General features: G+C 44.4%; 1 long non-coding RNA gene across 1 annotated transcript in view; it reads right to left on the reverse strand.

Moving 5' to 3' along the window:
- Positions 1-1404: 1404 nt before the first annotated feature.
- LOC141373799 (uncharacterized) overlaps positions 1405-8639 on the reverse strand; it is a 19354-nt gene continuing 12119 nt past the window's right edge. Inside the window, exon 3 of the long non-coding RNA XR_012380125.1 lies at positions 1405-1754. This is a non-coding gene — a long non-coding RNA (uncharacterized lncRNA). The remainder of the gene's footprint in view (positions 1755-8639) is intronic.

Consider the following 8639-nt stretch of genomic DNA (forward strand, 5'->3'; position numbering starts at 1 on the left):
CCTGAAAAATAAAGAAATAGCAGTACAATATTTTTATTTAGAAATATGAAGGAAACAACAGGAGGAACAGCCAAAGAGATGAAAGGAATTTCCTGGAATCTCATGGAAGCAGGAATTGCGGGAGGGGGTTGGATGGGAAAGGATAGCTGTTTTTCTTTAGAGGTCTTGTAGTAGTATTTGACTTTTAAACTAAGCACATTTCATACAAATAAAATCTAAATAGGCAAAAATCCATTAATATGCCAGAAATAATTTGTAAATTGTGTGTAAAAATAGCCCCCTTACCAACATTGTTAGAAGTAGTATTTCAGGGGAAAAAGCAAGCCCCTCTGATTTGTCTTTCTTCTTCTGCAAATGGTTTTTGAGCAAATTCTTGGGAGCCCATCAATCTGCCAATTAGAAGAAAATGTAAGAGTAACAGCAGGAATCATGACTGCAAGGAAACAGTTACCATCCCATAAAATTATGGCCTTTACCAAATTAGAATAAACCTGTCAAGACAATGTTTAACTATCTGTATGTAAAAATCAAAATGGTCTGACTTCAACTGTCAAACAGACTCTTTCAACTTGTCTGTAACAGAGTGCTCCCTCAGTAAGTCGTATACTTCAAGTTGCATTTGCAGTTTGGGGAGATGCAGCTGGTCGGCCCATGAATCCAGAGAGTCTGCCTTCCTCATGGCTGCCTCCGGGCCTGCTGGAGGCTGGCTGGCTCATTTAGTTGGCCTGGCAGTTTCGGCAGGCTGGGTAGATGTCACTCCTGCAGAAAAACTATGAAGTAAAATATCATTGCACCCACCTCACTGATCCATAAAGGAAAATAAAAAATCTAGCTCTTCCATTTGGAGGAGAGGCAATTTTCTGTGGCTTCTCACATTTGCTAGAACTTTACAAATATGTATCCCCCAAACCACCGGATGAGACAAATCGGTACAATACTAGTTATTTTTATGTGCTGCCTCATCCTTTATACGAAATATCTCAGATCGCTTTAAAGTGAGAGGGCAGAATGGAGAGTGTGATTTATAGAGCCCGAGGGACCCAAGGCTAATGCTGCAGAAGCAGGGAATGGTTCACGGAGGATTCTGGGAAAGGAAGGATGGCTAAGAGGCAGATGCAGACTACGCGTGCAGCCCCTTGCAGGGACAGGCAGAGAATTGTAGCGGGGATCACAACTTCAGGCTTGGAGCTGAGGAGCTCATCCTGAAGGGCTGATCAGAACCAGAGGATAGATGGACAGCAACAAAAGTTGCAATGCTTATAAATCTTCTTCACAATGTTTTCTTTTTTAAGAGAACTTTATTGAGATATAATTCACATGCCATACAATTCACCCCCTTAAAATGTAAAGTTCAATGGTTTTCAGTCTGTTTACACAGTTCCACAATCATCCATCAATTTTAGAATGTTTCATCACCTTCCAGTAAAATCCATACCCCTTTGCGGTCACCCCCTTCCCCTCCCCACCTGACACATAGTCGTAGGCAAACACTATCCTACCTTTTGTCTCTATGGATTTGCCTTTTCTGAATGTTTCACATAAACAAAGTCATACAGTACATGGTCTTCGGTGACTGTCTTCTTTCATGCAGCATAATGCTTTCGAGGCTCGTCCATGTTGTGGCATGCGTCAGTACTTCTCTCTTTGTACGGCAGAGTAACATTCCATTGTCTGCATGCACCACATTTGGCTTATCCAACCATCAGTTGGTGGACATTTGGATTGTTTCTACTTTGTGGTCATTATCATTACCACTGTAGTGAACATTTATGGACAAGTTTTAATGTGAACGTAAGTTTCCAGTTCTCTTGGATACCCATCTAGGAGAGCAACTTCTGGGTCACATGATAACTCTATGTCAAATGTTTTGAGGACCTGCCAACCTGTTTTCAAAAGCACCATTTTGCATTTCCATTAGCAACGTATTCAGTTTCCAATTTTTCCATAACTTCCCCAACACTTGTTATTACGTCTTTTTTATTTATCCACCCTAATGGGTGTGAGTGGTGTCTCGTTGTCCCATTAATTTCTCATCTTTACGGGCGCCTGGGTGGCTCAGTTGGTTAAGCGACTGCCTTCGGCTCAGGTCATGATCCTGGAGTCCCGGGATCGAGTCCCACATCAGGCTTCCTGCTCGGCGGGGAGTCTGCTTCTCCCTCTGACCCTCTTCCCTCTCGTGCTCTCTATCTCTCATTCTCTCTCTCTCAAATAAATAAATAAAATCTTTAAAAAAAATTTTCTCATCTTTACTTTTGTTCCTACACTCTCATGATATATGGGCTTTAGTGGCCAAGGGCTGTTGTATTAAAATTCCAAAATCATTATTCATCACACATTATTACTTATTGAGGACATATATAACACTAAAGACTGTGCCAAGTGACTTAGGAAAATTAAAAACACACAGGCTCCTTACCACTGAGAACTTGCAGAATTCTAGATCTCACAGTGATAGCAATAATACTGTTTGCACACTTTACAGATGATAAAGGACTTTGAAATCTTCATTCTGTTTTTCTTTTTTCCTTAGGAGCCAAGAGTTACAGTAGCTGGGGCTCTGTAACCCTGTACCCCAATGAGGCAAGGATCAGGGTGGATGTGTCACGGAGCAGAGTGACAGACGGAACATCCCTCGCAGGGTGCAGCTGGGGAGCCACACGACCCAGTGGGTGTGAAGAGCCAAGAAGGACCAGTGGCCTGGGAAGGCAGTCTAACCACATCACAATGCCACAAGCAGGAGAAATGGCTGGGTCCAAAGACACACCCTGGCGGCCTAGTTGCCCACCCAGAGCACAGAGGACTGGGGACCCAATGGGAGGGTGCCTGGCACCACTTGGAATGGCCCCGTGGGCCGCCACTGGCTTTTCTGGGCCACCTCCACTCCTCTATAGCAATGCTGACCCATTTGTGAGTTTTTCAAACATGCCTCCCATTCTCACGTGTGTGCTTTTTCTAGAAGATGTTGCCTGAAACACTCTCCTCCAGTTCCCACAGCGCACTGCCGAAAGTGTCATCCTTCAAGACAGCGTCGCTTGCTTCTGAGAAACCCATGCCCGTGAGAGGAAGGCAGCCAAAGGTAGCATCTGACGCTCTTCCCAGTCTTCCTGATCTGCCCCAACCCACCTCTCCTAGCTCCTCTGTGGGCCCCCTCCTGTGGCACCTGCCGTTCTCCCGTAAATACTCCGCAAAGCCTTCCCTGACCCTCCTAGGCAGGATTGACTGCCCTTTGGCTAGGGTTCCCTCACCCATGGCCTTGCACCAGCATTGCCCTCATCACTATTGAGTGTGTTATGTACAAAAGTGTGTACATTTCAGTTCCTCTGACTGGGAGGTCCCGGCAGGCAGGGGCTCTGTCTCATTCATCTTTGTATCAATAGTGCCAGAGTGGGTTATCCAAGTGGAAATGTCCAAAAGGTGATGTATGAATGGGTGAACTAATGAATAAGTGAATTTACACAAAATGCCAGACTAATTTGGCAATACTTAGACAAATATTGCCTTGGACAAATGTTATAGCTAAGAGTTCATCCCAACATCAGATCAGAACAATTGGCAAATTATGCTTATGTTTACACTTTTGTTGTCAAGAAAACCTATTTAAACCTGCTTTGATTAGAGCTCTTTTTTTGATTAGACTTCATAAAAGGTATAGTTTTATTCAACCAAAAAATGCAATTATGACAAAATAGAAATAAAGCGAAATGCAAGCACGCTTTTATTTGCCAATGGTCATCAAAAGGGGTGAGCTAGAAGTGCAAACAGAAGCATAGTTCCTGAACCTAATTATTCTCCATGGTAGTAAGATATATTTTTTATTTCATTTTATTTTATTTTCCAAAGATTTTATTTATTTATTTGACAGAGAGAGAGACAGCAAGAGAGGGAACACAAGCAGGGGGAGTGGGAGAGGGAGAAGCAGGCTTTCCGCGGAGCAGGGAACCCAATGGTGGGGCTCCATCCCAGGACCCTGGGATCGTGACCTGAGCTGAAGTCAGACGTTTAACAACTGAGCCACCCAGGCGCCCCAAGGTATATTTTTTAAAAAGGAGGGGCTGGGCCTGGCCTTTGAGTTGATTTCTAAGAAACGCAGTAGACTTGAACATTTGTGAGACAACTGTGCAATGTCAGAGCTACACTTCATGGTACACTGTGTCCTCTGCAGGTGAATTCATGTTACAGAGGGCTGCAGATGCTTTGCCATGCCTCTCCCCAACAGGTGGAGTCCACAGCCTTTCGCCTTGAGTCTGGGCTGGCTCTGTGACTTTCTTCCTTCACTAGGATGTCAAAAGTGACACTGCAACATCCAAGGCGGAGCTTTAAGAGATCTGTAGTTTCTGCTCCTGTGCGCTAGAAATACTCCTTCCTGGAATCCAGACAATGCTTGGAGAAGCTCAAGCCAGGTGGAAAACCCAATGGCGGAGAACTAAGGTACTCTGGTCAATAGCCCCAGCCGAGCTTCCAGTCAATGGCCCGTGATGGCTGCCAGCCATGTTGGTGAGCCTGCTTCGGGGTGCCCTCCAGTGAAGATCCCAGAAGCCTGCAGCCCCCATCACACACCACATGGAGCAGAAGAACCACCCAGGAGAGCCCAGTTGACCCACAACGCTGTGAAATACAATACATGGTTGCTGGTATTATAAGCCACTGAATTTCGGTGTGGTTTGTTATGTAGCAATAGATAAGCAATACAACCCTTGATTTGGAACGAGGCAGGTGGTATTACTAGAAAGTGAAGCCAATTCAAAATTCTGCTCATCCCGAGGAATACCAAAGTGGACAGAAATAAGACTTTCTGCCTCCCAGGCAATTCCCAAGAGAAACAGCTTAGCTGGCTGTGGAAGAATTAATAAGAACAATGCAGTAAAGTGAGACAAAGCGTGCTATGTCAGCAGTGTCACTGGCCAAGTGTGCAAAAACTATCGTGCCATGAAAGTAAGCAATCCAATTACTACAATATGTACAAAGGAAAATAATCAACTTGCAGTTTGATGAGAAGAGTATATAAAATCAGTAGCTGTAAAGAACACGGTGGAATCAATAATGTTTATGAAAATGGAATTAGTTGTGTGTGCATGTGGGTAACAAATGCATGACATGTTCTGTACGTAGGAAATGAAGAGAGGGCCTACTGTGGTCCGATGCCACGTTCAGAGTAAAGGGTTAACAAATACCTATCTACTGCCTGACTCCTTTTGATTACGTCCAAAACAGTTGCATTTATTCTACTTGTTAGGTTCTGCTTGTGCCCAGGCTTTGGAGAAAACCAACCCAGCGGACCCCCCCTTATCAGTGTCCAGTTTATGCCACCACTGTGAAGCCTTCCTTTATTTCTCCTACCAATAAGGAATCATTTTCCTCACTGTGTCCCAATGACACTTCTTATAAGTTGTCAAAATGGCACACACCGAGGTTCAGTTTCTAGTTCCATGTGGTTACTGGGGGGCAGGACTATGTCTTAGGCAGTTTGGTGTGCCCTGTAACAAGTAAGATGTGCTCCTGGGTGTGTAGAAAGGCTACGTAGTGGGTATTCTGTTCAAATGGACAAATAGGTGGATGGACAGAAAGAAGGTTAAGTGGATGGGTGTGTGGATTCCCCTTAAATTGTGACCTATGGAAAATCCCAAGAGCTAGAAAGATAAGAAAGGAAAGGTTAAATAATGGCTTGAGAATTGCTCTATAGGAAGGGCCTGAGCTTGGGAAGACTGTCAGAAGGAGAGGTTGGAGAGTCTGCTTTGAAGCACACACTCTTTTAATTTATATTTCCTGTTTATTTGGAGTGGATCTGGGGGCAGTGTTTGAGTCTATGAATAGGCGACCCCTTGGTACAGCCACCGAGAAAGTTACTTGCGAGATAAGTTTGATTGGTTCTCAAAAGCTTACTGTTAAGCCTGGCTGGCTCAGTTGGTTAAGCACCTGCCTTCGGCTCAGGTCACAATCCCAGAGGCCTGGGATCGAGTCCCATATTGGGCTCCCTGCTCAGCAGGGAGTCTGCTTCTCCCTCTGTCTGCTGCTCCCCCTGCTTGTACTCTCTCCCTCTCTGACAAATAAATAAATAAAATCTTTTTTTTAATTAAAAGAAAGAAAGAAAGAAAGCAAGCTTACTATTGGTGGCAATATCTGATGTGCCCAAAGAAGGCTCCTGGGACTGAGAAGAAAATTACCTGATTGTGGTTTGAAACTCCACCACTAGGGCAACGGCAAGAAAGCATTTAAGATTTTGCAACACTAGGCATGGAGACCTCTGCAGATGGGGTCTCTGCCCTCTGGAGCAATGTTTCTCAACCCTGCCCAGCCTCCATTCCTTGGAGACTTTGCTTCGATTGATGTGAGGAAAGACTCCCGCAGTATTTTCTAAACTTTTCCCGGGTGTTTCTAATGGGCAGTCAGGATTAGGAACTATTCATTGCTCTAGAAGCTTATGTTGGATCCAGAAACAATGAGAAGGACCACTGTGTACAGTACACTCTGGCAACAGAATAAAAACACTGTCTGCTTATGAAAAGAGCCACATTGTATGTACATTAATTCATCTGACATTTATTGAGTGCCTATGATGTGCCAGGCCTTGTGCCAGACGCTAGGATACGGTGATGTACAGCACGCTCCCACGCTCACGGAGTTTATAGAAGTCTAGTTAGAGTATCAGACATTAAATAATAAACATATACGTAATTACAAATTGTGGTAAGTGCTGTGGAGGAAAGGACAAGATGCTGTGATACAGAATAATCCAATTTAGGTGGAGTGGGACAGGGAAGCTGGCAGCAAATCCCATTTAGACTGGGACTTAAGAATACAATTCAGGGGCGCCTGGGTGGCTCAGTTGGTTAAGCATCTGACTTCGGCTCAGGTCCTGATCTCAGGGTCCTGGGATGGGGTTCCGCATCAGGCTCTGCACTCAGCGGGGAGTCTGCTTGTCTCTCTCCCTCTGCCCCTCCCACTTGTACTCTCTCTCTCATATAAATAAGTAAAATCTGTTTTTTTTTTTTTAAGAATACAATTCAGTGGTACTTATTTGAGGAGTTGGAGGTTAGCATTAGGTTGAACCACATGAAATTGCTGGGATTTAACCATTTATGACCTCCAAAATGGTGATTCCATATGGTTCAACCTGACACTGAGTCTGAGCAGAGGCCAGGGAGAGAAGGCACGGGTGTTCTATTTCTTTCAGAGCAGGGACGGATGGCTGCAGGATTGGAGGCACCTGCAGCAAAGGGAAGAAAATGGAAGATGCCAAAAGGAAAGAAGGTGGTCCCGGCTCCTGTTATCGTGAAGCAGCAGGAGCCCAAGAAGGTGGTCAATCCCCTGTCTGAGAAAAGGCCCAAGAATTTTGGCATTGGACAGGACATCCAGCCCAAAAGGGACCTCACCCGCTTTATCAAATGGCCCCACTACATCCGGCTGCAGTGGCAAAGGGCTATTCCCTGTAAACATCTGAAAGTGCCTCCCACGATTAACCAGTTCACCCAGGCCTTGGACGGCCACACAGCTACTCAACTGCTTAAGCTGGCCCACGAATACGGACCAGAGACAAAACAAGAGAAGAAGCAGAGATTGTTGGCCTGGGCTAGGAAGAAAGCTGCAGGCAAAGGGGATGTCCCCAACTAAGAGGCCACCTGTCCTTCGAGCTGGGGTTAATACTGTCACTACCTTGGTGGAAAACAAGAAGCCTCAGCCGGTAGTGAATGCAAATGATGTGGATCCCATTGAGCTTCCTGTCTGCCCTGTGTCATAAGATGGGGGCTCCCTACTGCATTATCAATGGGAAGGCCAGGCAACAAGTGTTGGCAAGGATTTGGAGGGGAAAAAAACCCTCGCATGCTGTTGGTGGGAATATAAATTGTGGAAAACAGTATGGAGGTTCCTCAAAAAATTAAAAGTAGAAATAGCATATGATTCAGTAATTCTACTGCTGGGTATTTACTCAAAGAAAATGAAAACACTAATTCAAATAGATACATGCAACCCTATGTTTATTGCAGCCTTATTTACAATAGCCTAGCCAAGATATGGAAGCAGACCAAGTGTCCATCAGTAGATGAATGGGTAAGGAAGATGTGGTGTATATAGACACACTGGAATATTACTCGGCCATAAAAAAGTATGAGATCTTGCCATTTGTGACAAAATGGATGGACCTAGAGGGTATGATGCTAAATGAAATAGGTCAGACTGAAAAAGAAAAATACCATGTGATTTCACTCCTGTGTGGAATCTAAGAAACAAAACAAATGAAATAAACAAACAAAAAGCCGAATCAGACCTATAAATACAGAGAACAACAGACGGTTGCCAGAGGGAAGGGTGGGGAGGTGGGTTAAATAGGTGATGGGGATTAAAAGATACAAACTTCTAGTTGTAAGATAAATAAGTCATGGGGATGAAAAGTACAGCCTAGGGAATACAGTCAGTAGTATTGCAATAACTGTATGATGACAGATGGTAACTACACTTATTGTGGTGAGAAATGCATAGAATTGCCGAATCACTATGATGTGATGTACACTGGAAACTAATATAACATTGTCACTATATATATATAGTGACAATATAAAGGAAGGAAGGAAGGAAGGAAGGAAGGAAGGAAGGAAGGAAGGAAGGAAGGAAAGAAAAGAGGGAGGAAGGGAGGGGGGAGGGAG

The sequence above is a fragment of the Callorhinus ursinus genome, unplaced genomic scaffold, assembly GCF_003265705.2.
Source record: "Callorhinus ursinus isolate GAN/ISIS: 27379988/994484 unplaced genomic scaffold, GSC_fseal_2.0 scaffold12, whole genome shotgun sequence".
NCBI lineage: Eukaryota > Metazoa > Chordata > Mammalia > Carnivora > Otariidae > Callorhinus > Callorhinus ursinus.